The 14,346-nt window shown below is 50.3% G+C and overlaps 1 protein-coding gene across 1 annotated transcript in view; it reads left to right on the top strand.

The window, feature by feature from the left end:
• The first annotated feature begins 6,524 nt into the window (after nt 1-6,524).
• Nucleotides 6,525-14,346, top strand: part of LOC147737021 (uncharacterized) — a 33,546-nt gene continuing 25,724 nt past the window's right edge. Inside the window, exon 1 of the mRNA XM_086958254.1 lies at nt 6,525-7,922. The gene's annotated coding sequence lies outside the window, so the exon portion shown is untranslated. The remainder of the gene's footprint in view (nt 7,923-14,346) is intronic.

Below are 14,346 nucleotides of genomic sequence, written 5' to 3'. Positions count from 1 at the left end.
AGGGGTGAAGATCAGGCCAGGACAGAAGTAATGCCGGGGACGGAGCAAGAGAGTCAGTGAACTCCCCTACATTAGGGGGCAGAGTCGCAGAGATGTTGCTGTCTCTTTGAACGGAGATATCCTGATAAATATTTTCAATTTTAGCGATAAAGTACTGAGCGAGTTCATCACACTTGCTGCTTGATAGGGGGGAGGTTTGGCCGTAGTCTGAGAACCTGCCAGGTCTTTAACCACGCTAAAAAGTACTTTAGATTTATTAACCGCTTCCGAGATCATTTTATTTGCATAATTTGCCCTTGTCAGGGCACATGCTTTATGGTAACGCTTCAACTCATTTTTATAAGTAAGGCCAGCTGAAGGAGAGTAATCCCTTCTCCAGGTGCGCTCCAATTTTTTACATCAAGATTTATAAGTTTGTAATGTCTCATTATACCACGGGGCAGGTGTTCTATGGATTTTCATCTTCTTATGGACAAAGGGAAGGCAGGTGTCAATAGCTTCAAGGAGCCAGGAGTTGACAGCGCTGGCAGCGGTTTCCATGTCAACAGAATTTGGTAGGCTGGTGGGTGAGTGTCAAGAGCTCTGTCAAGAGAGCCAATGTCCAACTTTTTCCAGTCTCTCTTTCAAATACTCACTGGGGCCCTACATTGCGGCAATGCTTAAGTAGGAGTAAAAGTAAACCTAATTAAATAATGGTCAGACCAAAGAACAGGCAATGCCGAAAAGCAATGTAGGTGGAGTATATTAGAAACAAGCATTGGAAATGCAATAGGTCTCGCATTAGAAAAGTTGGAGCTATTGGTCTTGTAAATGATAAATATTTTATTTATTTGTTGGTTTTTAAAATAGCTAAATTGATAGCTTTGTCATTTCCAATGCCAATAGTTATAACTTTCGCGAATGTGACACCTATAGCATTTGGAATGCAACACGTTTTGTATTTACGTGACTTAGATGGCAGCTCTGGTCGTTAGGCCACATCTCTAGAGAGCAGGAGAGTGCAGCAGGGGAGAGAAGCACAGCAATGCAATAGGTCTATTGGTATTGTAAAGGACACATTTTTTATTTATGTGCTTGTTTTGAAAATAGCGAAATTAATAGCTTTGTTATTTACAATGACAATAGTTTTATCTTTCGCAAATGTGACACCTATTGTAACACAAGATGTGTTGTAGCACTGAGTGGTGTGAGGGTGAGGGGGTGTGAGGGTGAGGGTGTGTGAGGGTGAGTGAGGGTGAGTGAGGGTGTGTGAGGGTGTGTGAGGGGGTGAGGGTGAGGGGGTGAGGGTTAGGGGGTGTGAGGGTGACTGAGGGTGTGTGAAGGTGAGGGAATGAGGGTAAGGGTGTGTGAAGGTGAGGGGGGATGGTGAGAGGGTGCGGGGTGTGAAGGTGAGGGTGTGTGAGGGAGGGTGAGGGTGTGTGGCTGAGTGAGGGTGAGAGGGTTGTGAGGGGGTGTGAGGGTGTGAGGGTGTGTGAGGATGAGGGGGTGAGGATGAGTGAGGGTGTGAGGGTGAGGGGGTGTGAGGGTGGGTGAGGGTGTGTGAGGGTGAGTGGATGTGAGGGTGTGTGATGGTGAGGAAGTGTGAGTGTGAGGGTGACTGAGGGTGCGTGAGGGTGAGGGGATGAGGGTAAGGGTGTGTGAGGGTGAGTGGGTTTGTGAGGGGGTGTGAAGGTGTGTGAGGGTGGGAAACCTCTGCGACTGTATGGAATTATTAAGCTTGTAAAACCCCAGGCTACATTGAAGTAGACCCAACTCATGCCAAATAGTCAGAACTAACCCAAACAAGGAAGGCCTCTCTCTTAAGAAGTTTAACAAAGCAAACGTCTCTGAGGACAGGGCAATCCTCAAAAGGGTGGGGGCTCTCTAAATTGGGATGGGCAAACCTCTTTTCAAAACGGTAAAGGGTCCTTGAACAAATGCTAATTACATAGGGGTGGGACTTTTGCGTGTAAGGGGTTGACTTTCCAATGGAGATGGGATTCACTTCAAAGAAGGGCACTCCATTAGAGGGCTCGATGTTCCCAGCCCTAGAATGGGCATTTAGTGTCCTACGGGGATCCCGCTTGTCTATGTCTGCGTTCTGCCCTCACAGAGTACATTTTTCAACCATCCAAGCAGCCGCTTGCCTTACTGAGCTGGTTTTCATCAGGGAGGAGGAAGATTTAAAATCAGGGTTCGCACGAACACTGACCGGAACCATTACACGAGACAAACCACTGCGGCCAGGGACTTGAAGTGGGCCCAGGATTGGGGGTGGGGGAGGGAGAGAGAGGACATGCGAGTGCACGTTATTAGGATGGAGGGTGAGGAGGTAGTGTGAGACGCACGGGAGAACGAAGTACGCATGAGGATGAGATACATGGGAGTGGATGGAGGTAGACTAAGAATACAATCAATATGGAGGAATGGTGTGAGGTGAGGTTAGTTCACAGATCCGGGCTATGAAATGGAGGAAAGGGGACAAGTAATGGAACAACGGATAGAGGCAGAAAAGAAAATGTTAAATTGCACACAAACATTTTAAACAGAGAAAGGAATGTAGCGGAGTACATGGTTAAGGAGTAGAAGGGAGAGAAGATGTGCAAGAGTGAAGAAATCAGATGAAGTAACGGAGAAAAAGATAATCTGTGGGACTGCATCTGCCAGGATGGATGGGAGAGTAGGAATGAAAGTTCAGTTGTCGAGGAAGTGCCATTATTTTTTTTCTGCAGGGAGAGAGAGGGGAGGGGCTGGCGGCTGGGGAGGGGAGGAGAAATGCGAGCAAGGCTGTGTGCGGGGAGAGGGAGGGGAGGTGCTGGCGGCACCAAGCTGGCTGGGGAGGGGGAGGAGAAATGCGAGCAAGGCTGTGTGCAGGGAGAGAGAGGGGAGGTGCTGGCGGCACCAAGGTGGAGAACAGATGGCGAAGACTAGCGATTTGATGCTGTGCACGCGCATTTTAACTCATTGCGCTTGCGCATTGAGCTAAAAGCGCACATGCACTGCATCAAATCGCCAGTCTAGTTAAACTCTGTTTAAGCCCCTATAGTCTCGCTCCGCTCAATGCGCACGCGCATTGACAGGCGAGACCTAAAAATGGGGTCAAGAAAATGACCACCACTACGGGTGGGGCCCTTATTAAGTAGAAAAAAATTAATGGATGCGAGGTCAGCAATAAGATTGCTGCCTACACTATTTTTAGGGTCCTCCAAGTGGACATTCAGATCCCCAACAACCAAGAAGTTGCTGGAGGATGTTAAAACCGAAGCTATATAATTCGAGAATTGTACCAGCCAGGCATTAGCTGGGTCAGGAGGACGATACACTTAAAGACCAGTGAGGGTGACCTTAGGATGAAGAGCAAGCTTGAAATACGCTGCCTCACAATTGCATAAGGTGACCGGATCGAGTTGGCATAGATATGCGTTCTTAAATATAATTGCAATACCACCCTCGGTTTTCTTGGGTCAGTCACTTTTAGCAATGGCGTAGCCAACGGGTCAAGCTTCCGCGATGTCTGGACCGGAGCTCTCGTGGAGCCATGTTTCAGTGATGAATAACGCATCAGGGGATTCATCAATGAGAAGATCAAAAATCTCACGTTTATGCTTATGCAGGGAGCGACAATTCAAGCTGAGAAAGGTATAACTAGGGTAAAAAGGAGTAATGGTTTGCTGAACAAAACAGTTACATAACTGTGGGACATCCAAAGAGAAAGTGCAATGGGGGCAAAATTGTGGGAACTGATCAAGCATGTCAAAGGTAACAGCTGCATGGATAGGTATGGGTCTCAAAGCATAAGATTGATCAGCTCCATAGATGAGCCTAGGTGACGTAAATTGGTCAGGGGTCGTGGCCCCTGGGCCCGTATGGGCGCAGACGGGCGCGCCATCGGCCCGACTCGCTGCGCGGATGGGAGGTGCCAGACATTTAAACAGGAAGAGGGTAAAGGGTCGAAAGAACTAGACCGCCAACCCTGCGCCTCCCTGCAAGATGGCGGCTCACCCCCGATCAACCCGCGACAGCACTTAATCGGCTGCGCGGGGTGATACACAGTGCAATGAAGGTAGCCGAGTGCAAAATAAGCAAGTGAGCAGAGAACAAGGTAAAAACAGTTTAAAATAAAATTTTAAAACCAAGGTTGAGATATGCTGCCTAACTTTCCCGGCTTTCCGCCTCAGAAAAGTGAAAGTGCTAATACCAATCAGCGTGCGGCAGGAACAGCGCGATTTAAATACCTGAGAGGGCGGGAGGGTCGAAAGAACTAGACCGCCAACCCTGCGCCTCCCTGCAAGATGGCGGCTCACCCCCGGATCAACCTGCGACAGTGCCTAATCGGCTGCGCGGGGTGACACACAGTGCAATGAAGGTAGCCGAGTGCAAAATGAGCAAGTGAGCAGAGAACAAGGTAAAAACAGATTAAAACTAATTTTTAAAACCAAAAGGTGAGATGTGCTGCCTAACTTTCCCGGCTTTCCGCCTCAGGAAAGTGAAAGTGCTAATGCCAATCAGTATAGATTAATAAAGTATATTCCTCTAAGACCAGTCACCCCCCCCCTCTGGCTGGCATGTGGTGGAGTGGGAGGAATTACCCTGCACCAAACCACATGTGCCCTCTGAACGCTAAAACATACCTAGTCGAGTTACCCGGTGACCCCATGATTCTGGCCTGGACGATTAGCCTATCATGGCATAGGGTTAAAACATTTAAGCTGTAAACTTTTCCTGGCATAGCGTGCCACACCATTCAGGCTCTTCGTCCTGTATCTACCACATGGTTTTCTTGGAAATCCCCTCCGAGGATAGCGAGAAGTGGAGGGCGGGAAAAACTAAGATACCACAGGTTTAGAATTATTCTGTTGTGCCACCCTGTGGCCTAATGATTCAGACCTGAACAGTTTCTCTGTCTTGGTCATTGGGTTAAAACATGATGCTGAATGTTTCGCAATTTGTGTCGCATGGTTCACTCTCCTGTTATAGCATCCATATATATAAAAACACCCATAACCTTGCACCTACAGCAAGACAGGGCACTTGCGGGGGTTGCAAGTTACATGATTTAAAACGTAAACTAATACCTCACTGAAGGGCAACCCCTTAGTCCAATCTCACACAAAGCCCAACCCACATGAACAATTTCATATGCGTGCCAAACGGGAGTACTGTTTACCCGAGATAGGTCTGCTGACAATGGGTGCATCTATTTCATATGAGCTTGCCAGCCTACCAATGCAAAACATTACCCGTGCCCCCATATGCACTGTCGTCACCAAGGGTGAAATATGCCAGGGTGGCATGTAAATAAACCTTGAGGAAGGCTAGAGAAACGTCCGCCCTTTCGTTAGCCCAGAAAACTAGATATCCTTGTCTTTGTGAGGCATTACAAGTACAGAACTGTAATGCACAGTAAGGCGAATACCTACTGTGCTGCAATCTGCCCAGAGTTTATAAAGGTATCAGGATTAGAACCCCCAAGGCAGCACGAATGTTGCTGCTGGGCACATTTTTTAGCTTGCTTAGGGGTCAAAAATGTGATCCACCCTGGGTATATTCCTGCACAGCAGGTGGAGGGTATTCAACTGGCTGATACAAACAACTCTACTAGCTAAACTTAGTAACGGTTAACACTCCCCTCAATGCCCTTCCAGAGAGGATACATACACATGGCATGCTAGTATCTTATGATTGAATTAATTTGCAACTTGTAAATGTGTAACCAACCACGGGTATAGGTGTTGAAACATTGTGCTGACTATCATTCATAATATCTTTAGAGCTTAGATGTAACCCCTGTACTCTGAAGTCTATGTAACATAACTAGTCCTTTCTAAAAAATGGTACTAACACCTTCGGGTGAAGTACTTTGCGCCCTATAAAATGGCATTAAATAACCAATGTGTAAATGTCACCCCCCCTGACAAACCCTGCAATAAGTGTTGACCATAGTCAGTGGTTGCTGCCGTCCAGGAAAGAAGCCACGGCCACCACTGGAGCCCGCACTCGCATCTAAACTCCATGACCGGCAGGACACAACATGCCACCACGAAGGCGGCATCTCAGCCCCTACATGCCCTGCTCCTGAGCCCAGCTGCCCTGTTGCCGTCGCGCCCTGCATTGTGGGCGAGAGAAAGCTGCAGAAAGCGCCCAGAAGGGGAGGCGAGGAGCTGCTGCGGCCTCAGGGGGGGTTGTGGCTGGACAAACAGAGTTTATTGAGGTGTGTGAGCATCTAATGTTGCGATAGAGGGGAAAGGTAATGAGTCTGTGTCCACGAACGCAGGTGAAACAAAAGACAAAACGTGAAGGGAAGGAGCTGCAATCAAACAGTAAGGCGCTGCCAGCAGGGCGCACGGTACAATCAGATCTACCGCAGTGCGTGTGCAGAGGATGGAGAGGATTGAAAGCAAAGACGAGTGGAAGGAGCTTCCCTGAGCCGGGCACAGCAGAGCCCGCTCCGGATCTGGAGTCGGAGCAGGGAATCCCATCTGGGGGTGTGTGTTCTTGGGGGGCACCGCAGGGATTCATGGGCGAGGCTTTGGCACCAACAGAGGGAGGCAGAGGAGGACAATGCAGGGATAGCACCGGGGGCTCCAATGTGAGGGGGAGAGGCCCCCGCCCCCACGGACTCCTCGGGATGCCAAGGAGTCAGAGACCAAAGGAGGAGGGGGACTGGAGAACGGCGTGTCAGGCGGTGATCCTCGGCACACAGGACAGTGTCCTCCCCCCACACCGCAGACCAGCTCCTCGGGCTGGGGCGGAGCCAGGCGGCCCCGGAGGAGGGTTAGCGAGAAGAATGGATCCAGGGGGCCCCACGCCTGCGGGGGGCGGGAGAGGCACCAGCATGGGGGAATGGGCCGGCGCCATTCTTTTAATGGCGGTTCGGCCTTTCATCCTTCCGAGGCCTGGCGGCGTGAAACGGGAGAACAACGCCACCACGTCACTGAAAGGCGGAAGGAAGAACCCGGAAGTATCGGAGCACGAGGAGGCGCCGAAGGTCAGCTGTGAACCGCTGACCCCAGAGACAAGAGCCGCACGAGGCCCACGTCACCAACTGACCCCATAGACGAGAGGCGCACGAGGCCGACGCCGCCAGCTGACCCCAGAGACGAGGGGCGCACGAGGCCACGAGGGGCGCACGAGGCCGACGTCACCAGCTGACCCAGCTGACCCCAGAGACGAGGGGCGCACGAGGCCGACGTCACCAGCTGACCCAGCTGACCCCAGAGACGAGAGGCGCACGAGGCCGACGCCGCCAGCTGACCCCAGAGACGAGGGGCGCACGAGGCCACGAGGGGCGCACGAGGCCGACGTCACCAGCTGACCCAGCTGACCCCAGAGACGAGAGGCGCACGAGGCCACGAGGGGCGCACGAGGCCGACGTCACCAGCTGACCCAGCTGACCCCAGAGACGAGAGGCGCACGAGGCCGACGCCGCCAGCTGACCCCAGACACGAGGCCGACGCCGCCAGCTGACCCCAGAGACGAGGGGCGCACGAGGCCCACGTCACCAGCTGACCCAGCTGACCCCAGAGACGAGAGGCGCACGAGGCCGACGCCGCCAGCTGACCCCAGACACGAGGCCGACGCCGCCAGCTGACCCCAGAGACGAGGGGCGCACGAGGCCACGAGGGGCGCACGAGGCCGACGTCACCAGCTGACCCCAGAGACGAGGGGCGCACGAGGCCACGAGGGGCGCACGAGGCCGACGTCACCAGCTGACCCAGCTGACCCCAGAGACGAGGGGCGCACGAGGCCACGAGGGGCGCACGAGGCCGACGTCACCAGCTGACCCCAGAGACGAGGGGCGCACGAGGCCACGAGGGGCGCACGAGGCCGACGTCACCAGCTGACCCAGCTGACCCCAGAGACGAGGGGCGCACGAGGCCGACGTCACCAGCTGACCCCAGACACGAGGGGCGCACGTTCCATGAGGCGCGCGGCTGATGCGGGTACGTGCGGGGCTGGGGGAGGGCTGTAGTAATGAGTATAAACGCAAACAAATTTCAAGTTGTTTTATTGAAATACAACCTCAGGACTGTTTCTTAGAAAGGTATTCACTCGGGCACACACTACACCTGCCCTCATTAACATTCTAAAGTGAACATGCACGTATGTAGAAAGTGGAACACATGGAGCACTGTAAATCCCTGCTGCAATCTATCAAAGGTATCAATAAGGGTTCAGACTCCAGCACCCCTGACGGCGCATGGAGGCCGAGCCAGCGGCAAGAGTGTTTGAATCTAACCTTCCATTCAGGCTTTGGTATAATAACTGAAATTAGAGCTTCACTCTGAGATGCAGTGCCCCCCCCTCCCCAGAGACAGCCATATGTTTAAAATAGACACTAAATGTGCAGTGAGTTCAGATTAAGAGAGTCCTGGATCGGTGTGAGCCCCAGGCCCCAGGATCCTTGCCCTGCTTTAGTATGATAACTGAAATTAGAGCTTCACTCTGAGATGCAGTGCCCCCCCCCCCCCCCCCCGAGACAGCCATATGTTTAAAATAGAGACCAAATGTGCAGTGAGTTCAGATTAAGAGAGTCCTGGGTCGGTGTGAGCCACAGGCCCCCGGATCCGTGCCCTGCTTTCGTATAATAACTGAAATAAGAGCTTCACTCTGAGATGCAGTGACCCCCTCCCCAGAGACAGCCATGTGTTTAAAATAGACAACAAATGTGCAGTGAGTTCAGATTAAGAGAGTCCTGGGTAGATGTGAGCCCCAGGCCCAGGATCCGTGCACGGCTTCGGTATAATAACTGAAATAGGAGCTTCACTCTGAGATGCAGTGCCCCCCCTCCCCAGAGACAGCCATGTGTTTAAAATAGACACCAAATGTGCAGTGAGTTCAGATTAAGAGAGTCCTGGGTCGGTGTGAGCCACAGGCCCCAGGATCCTTGCCCGGCTTTGGTATAATAACTGAAATAAGAGCTTCACTCTGAGATGCAGTGACACCCCCCCCCCCCCAGAAATAGCCATATGTTTAAAATAGACACTAAATGTGCAGTGAGTTCAGATTAAGAGAGTCCTGGGTCGGTGTGAGCATCAGGCCCAGGATCCGTGCACGGCTTCGGTATAATAACTGAAATAAGAGCTTCACTCTGAGATGCAGTGACACCCCCCCCCCGAGACAGCCATATGTTTAAAATACACTAAATGTGCAGTGAGGTCAGATTAAGAGAGTCCTCGGTCGGTGTGAGCCACTGGCCCGGGATCCGTGCACGGCTTTGGTATAATAACTGAAATAAGAGCTTCACTCAGAGTGGAGAAGTGTGGCTCAATGGTTAGAGTGATGCAGACCCTGATGCAGAGGTCTAACCCGTGACCAGGGTTCAATTCCCCGCCTTGGCGGGTCTTGGGCTCAAAATTCCACGGACCTGATAATTCTCGCCTCGGTGCCTATTCCAATCATGGAGTCCCACTCTGCAACTCTGGGCAATAGCTTGCTTAATCTCCACAACGGCCCCCACAACACTAAGGATGCCTGTCCTCCACCTTGGGGATGCCCAGGAGTGGACGCATCACAGGGAAAGCCAGGATGGGTTCCACAGCGGTATTCCTACAAGCGCCTTGAGACCCTTGTGGGTGAGTAGTGCGCTATACAAGTATCAATTTACTCAGATGCATTGATCCCCCCTTAGAGACGGCCATATGTTTAAAATAGACAGTAAATGTGCACGGAGTTCAGATCAAGAGAGTCCTGGGATCCGTGCCCGGCTTTGGTGTAATAACTGAAATAAGAGCTTCACTCTGAGATGCAGTGACCCCCCCTCCCCAGAGACAGCCATATGTTTAAAATAGACACTAAATGTGCAGTGAGCTCAGAGCTAAATGTTCAGTCAAAACTGGGTAGTCACCCTGTCCCCTTTGCTTCCTGAACCCCCTCCTCTGTAATGGGGCTCCCCATTGATTCTCTCTCTGTGCCTCCGTTACTTGAGTAGAAGTGACCTCATCCAGGTATTCAGCTTGGGTCTATCCCTCCCTCTGTCTTGTATAATGTCTCGCAAAAGTGACAAGGTATGTGCACCTTTTAGACGTCCGAGACTGTAACACCTCCCGTATCCCCTCTAATTTCCCCCATGTATTCATTCTCCCTCTTAACCCTCAACTGCCATGCCAAGTGGGAGCTCACCATTTTTTTTTCAAAAGGGAAAATTTTATGGGAAGGTTGGAGCTTTATTGCTAAAAGACATAACAATATTGCTGACTATGATATCAATTTGTCTTTTCTGTTCCTATTGCATCCTTTTTTTTGTGTCTGTGTATTTCTCATATCATATTTTTTATTTTATTTTTTATTGGCATTTGAAATAATACTTACAATTTCTCTGCCACGTTAGGCAGTGCAATATGAACAATCATACAACCATTTGTGACTGAGTTTTACCCCAACAGTGTTTAAACAATACCATTATTTGACTCATCAGCACTTGCAGTGACCAATTAAACCTATCCTGCGGCAGCACATCATTTGTTCGCATATATTCCTGGGTCTTGACGCAGCCGGTAGCTCCTCTACATATAATACAAGATTTTCATTACAATAAACCATATCCTTCACCCAACACTTAGTCATAGGAGCCAACACACTTTCCCGGTCCCAGCTTGAGCAATAACAGCGCAGCGTGCACACATTTTCCCAGCGCACCCTTTAAGTGAGGTACATGGCATAGCAGACATACTGACGGAACACACTGCAATACAATCGCAGTCATTTCCTATAGGTATTGCAATACCCCTTGCCAGAACAACAGCACTCGTCTGCACCCACACGCCAGATGTAAGAAGTCAGCTTCCGGCTGTCCGCATCTTTTACAGTTACTAGTTTATCTACGGCCACATCTGTGTAGTTTAACAGGCGTGTGGTAGACTTGGTGAATGTATTTGAAATGTATGATGCGCAAGTTACCGTTAGGTGTGAGGGCACCAGTCACCTTGCAATTATGGTCCCATTCCGTTTCTAGTAGTGGTGGAGTTAAACTGCTATTCCATCGGGTAAGACTCTTATCTGATCCAAGATCTCTCCCATCGTACACCTCTCTGTAGAGTTTTGTTACTAGTTTACGTCTAGTAGGTGCAACCAGTAGCGTTTGCAGAGCCGGCAGCACCGGGGGTTCAGATGGGTACGTGGTATAGTGGACTTTGATCGCTTGCCGCAGCCTATGAATGGTAAAATTAAACAACGGTGAGGGATTGGTTATGTAACTCAGGTCTTCTGTCATAAGGAAGTGCCCATCTGGGTATATGTCTTGCATAGTCACCATGCCCGCTTCTCTTAATGCCCTTAGTGGACCTTTTCCCTTGTCACCGATAAGGCCGCATGATGTGCAAGGGGCAGTGCCGGAGCATAAACCGGGAGCCTATTGGTCATTTTGCCTACAGCTTGCCATGCTGCAATAGTCGTGTCTATCGTATTGATTTCAGTTCGCGGCATACCTCTGTTTGTATGTGTGATGACACCAGATAACAGGGTTGGGTGTACATCCCCATCTTCCACTGCGACATGTGGAGTGTAATTGTGAGGTCTAAACCAGTTATAGACATATTATGCCTGGGTGGAAAAGTAATATATAAAGAGGTCCGGAGCACTGAAGCCTCCTCTAGCGTAGTCCAGTGTGAGTATAGTCCAGCTTACCCTGGCCTGCTTTCCCCCTCATATCAAGTAAGTGAGAGTAGAGCGGACGTCCCAGAAAAACGTTTGTCAGCTTAATTGGGATGTTACAGAATAAATATAAAAAGCATGGTATTACCACCATTTTAATGAATGCTATTCGATCTGCCAGGGAGAGTGGCAGCTTGTTCCATCTGTCTACCTACTGTTTGAGAGCGGCATTTGCTCTGCCATAGTTCTCCCTGATCACCAGTTCGGGGTCCCGGTGTATCCACACACCCATGTATTTCACCAGGTCTAGTCCACACCAAAGGGTAGTCCATAGTTGCGGGGGCGTGTTCGTTGTTAGTGGTATAACTATCGATTTTTCCCAATTTATTTGTAATCCTGAGAAGAGTCCAAACCGAATATATTCCCTTAAAAACTGTGGCAGATACAGATCCGGCTACCTTCAAAATAACACCATATCATCTGTGTACAGTGATCTACCTACTGGGCGATGTAAGAAATTCAGTGCAGATTCTCTGTGGCGCTGCCGTATGATGCAAGCCAGTGGCTCTAGTGCCAGTGCAAACAGTAGAGGAGAGAGGGGGCAACCCTGATGTGTACCCCTATATATTTGAAATGGGTGTGCTGTCAGTCTCCCCACTCGCACCAGCGCCACAGGGCTGTTGTACAAAAGTACTATCCAACACAGGAACAGTGGCGGGAATCCCATGCAGCACAGTACATGCAACATGTCACTCTACTCAATAGAGTCAAATGTTTTTGCTGCATCAGGAGGACCGCGGCGGCTGGCAGTTCAGGGTTTAGTACATGGAACATGGCAAAGATAGTTCTCAAATTATTAGACGTGGAGCGCTCGGGGATAAATCCCGATTGGTCCGGGAGTACTGGTTGGGCATGAGGGGCTGAAGCTTGGTAGCTAATATTTTCGCCAGTATCTTGGCGTCCAGGTTTATCAGAGACAATGGCCTATATGATTCACACCTATCCGGGCCTTTTCTTTTTTTTAACAGCGTAATTATCAGGGCTTGACGGAGGGACGGTGGCAGTATCCCAGTTTCATGTCCCTCTGCATACATTTCAAGACGATAAGGCACAAGCAGAGCGATGTATTCTTTATAGAATTCAGCTGTAAGCCCATCGGGTCCCGGCGCCTTTTGGTTGGGCAACGTGCATACCACCGCCTTTATATCCGCTTCATCTATGGGTTTGCAAAGATTGACGGTGGCCACCCGACAGCCACGCACAGGCAATGTCGGATAGATATGTGTCTGCGTCCGTCACACTCCCCCGTGCTGTGTGTAAATCAGAGTAAAATCTGCAGAATTGTTCCACTATCGCCTCGGGGCGTAATGCTCCTTGCCCTGCTGGTCTGTGAGGTTAGGTATATGGTGATAGTCCTCACAAATTCTTATTATAGTGGCCACATTTCTGCCCGGGCGCCCTCCCTCCCCATAGGCTCGCGCCACATGTCTGCGTGCAATGTAGCGGATCTCCGATTCTGCCAGTGAGTCGTATTTCCCTTTTTGTTCGTGTATACGGGCTAGGGTTTCAGGTCAGGGATTGTCTGTGTATTGCTTTTCTAAACCTGTTAGTTAGTGCTCGGCCTGTGTTAGTTGGCCTCGAACATCTTTAAGAATGCACTCTGGGGTGCTGATACAAACCCCTCTAATAGTCACTTTGAAAGCTTCCCACAGCGAGGATGCATTGACCACCGTACCCGTGTATACAGCAAAATATTGTTCAATGGCTTCCCTGACAGTATTATTATACAGCGGATCCAAAAGAGCATGCGCACGGAAGCGCCATATGTATGGGCAATGTACATTAGTCGCATGTTTAAAGGCGAACAGCACCGGATTATGATTCGACAATGTGCGAGGGAGGATCGTGACGTCCGTAGCCCAGTCATTGGCCCTCTCACTCAGTAGCCAGTAGTCCAATCGAGACAAGCTATTGTGTGCAGGTGTAGCATGCCTACCCTCCTTAGCTGTACCATTACGTAGTCTTCAGACATCTAAAAGACCAAATTCGAGTATAGCATCATTAATGCACTGTGCTATTTTGGGTGTACGTTTCCCCTGCGGGCTTGATATATTCAGCTGAGGATCTAGGTATGTGATTAGGTCCCCACACACATAATGGCCGCTTCAGGCCATTCGTGCAGAGCGCCGCACAGCCGAAGGAAAGTGTCCGGCTCATCCGCTATCGGCCCAGAAGTGTTTATGATGGTGACAAGGGAGAGTCCGAGCTTACCATGCCCCATGGCGCATCGCCCCTCTTTGCCTATGTATCTGTTAATAGGCGTAAATGCAATGCCTCTCCACTAATATGAGTACCCCTCTGGCATATGAGGAGTACGAGGAGGCTAGCTTGTATCCTGCCCATTTGCTGGCGATGTTCACCTCCGTGGACATACTCCGATGCGTCTCCTGCAGGATGGCGATCTGTACGCTGTAGCGGTCTAAGTAGGCGAACACTTGTCTGATTTTTTGGGGAGTATTAAGCCCTCTGACATTCCATGTCACAGTTATATTCCTCACACATAGTCATTATGAGGCGTTAAGTGTAATTGTGTCGGTGTCCTGCTGCCAAGGTCAAAAAATGCGATCAGTGTGAGTTCAAGCGTCTCTGGTAATTCAATCACATTAACAAACCCAGCTTTTGAAGCTTGCCATTCCCCTCCCCCACCCACTTCAGCAGCCCCAAATTGCTAAAGCCATCCCACAAACAAACTCTAGAATCCCCCTTCCCACCCTT

This window comes from Lissotriton vulgaris, chromosome 1_1 (assembly GCF_964263255.1).
Source record: "Lissotriton vulgaris chromosome 1_1, aLisVul1.2, whole genome shotgun sequence".
Lineage (NCBI taxonomy): Eukaryota > Metazoa > Chordata > Amphibia > Caudata > Salamandridae > Lissotriton > Lissotriton vulgaris.
Note: the sequence above shows the minus strand (reverse complement) of the source record. Positions and strands in the feature narration are given on the sequence as shown.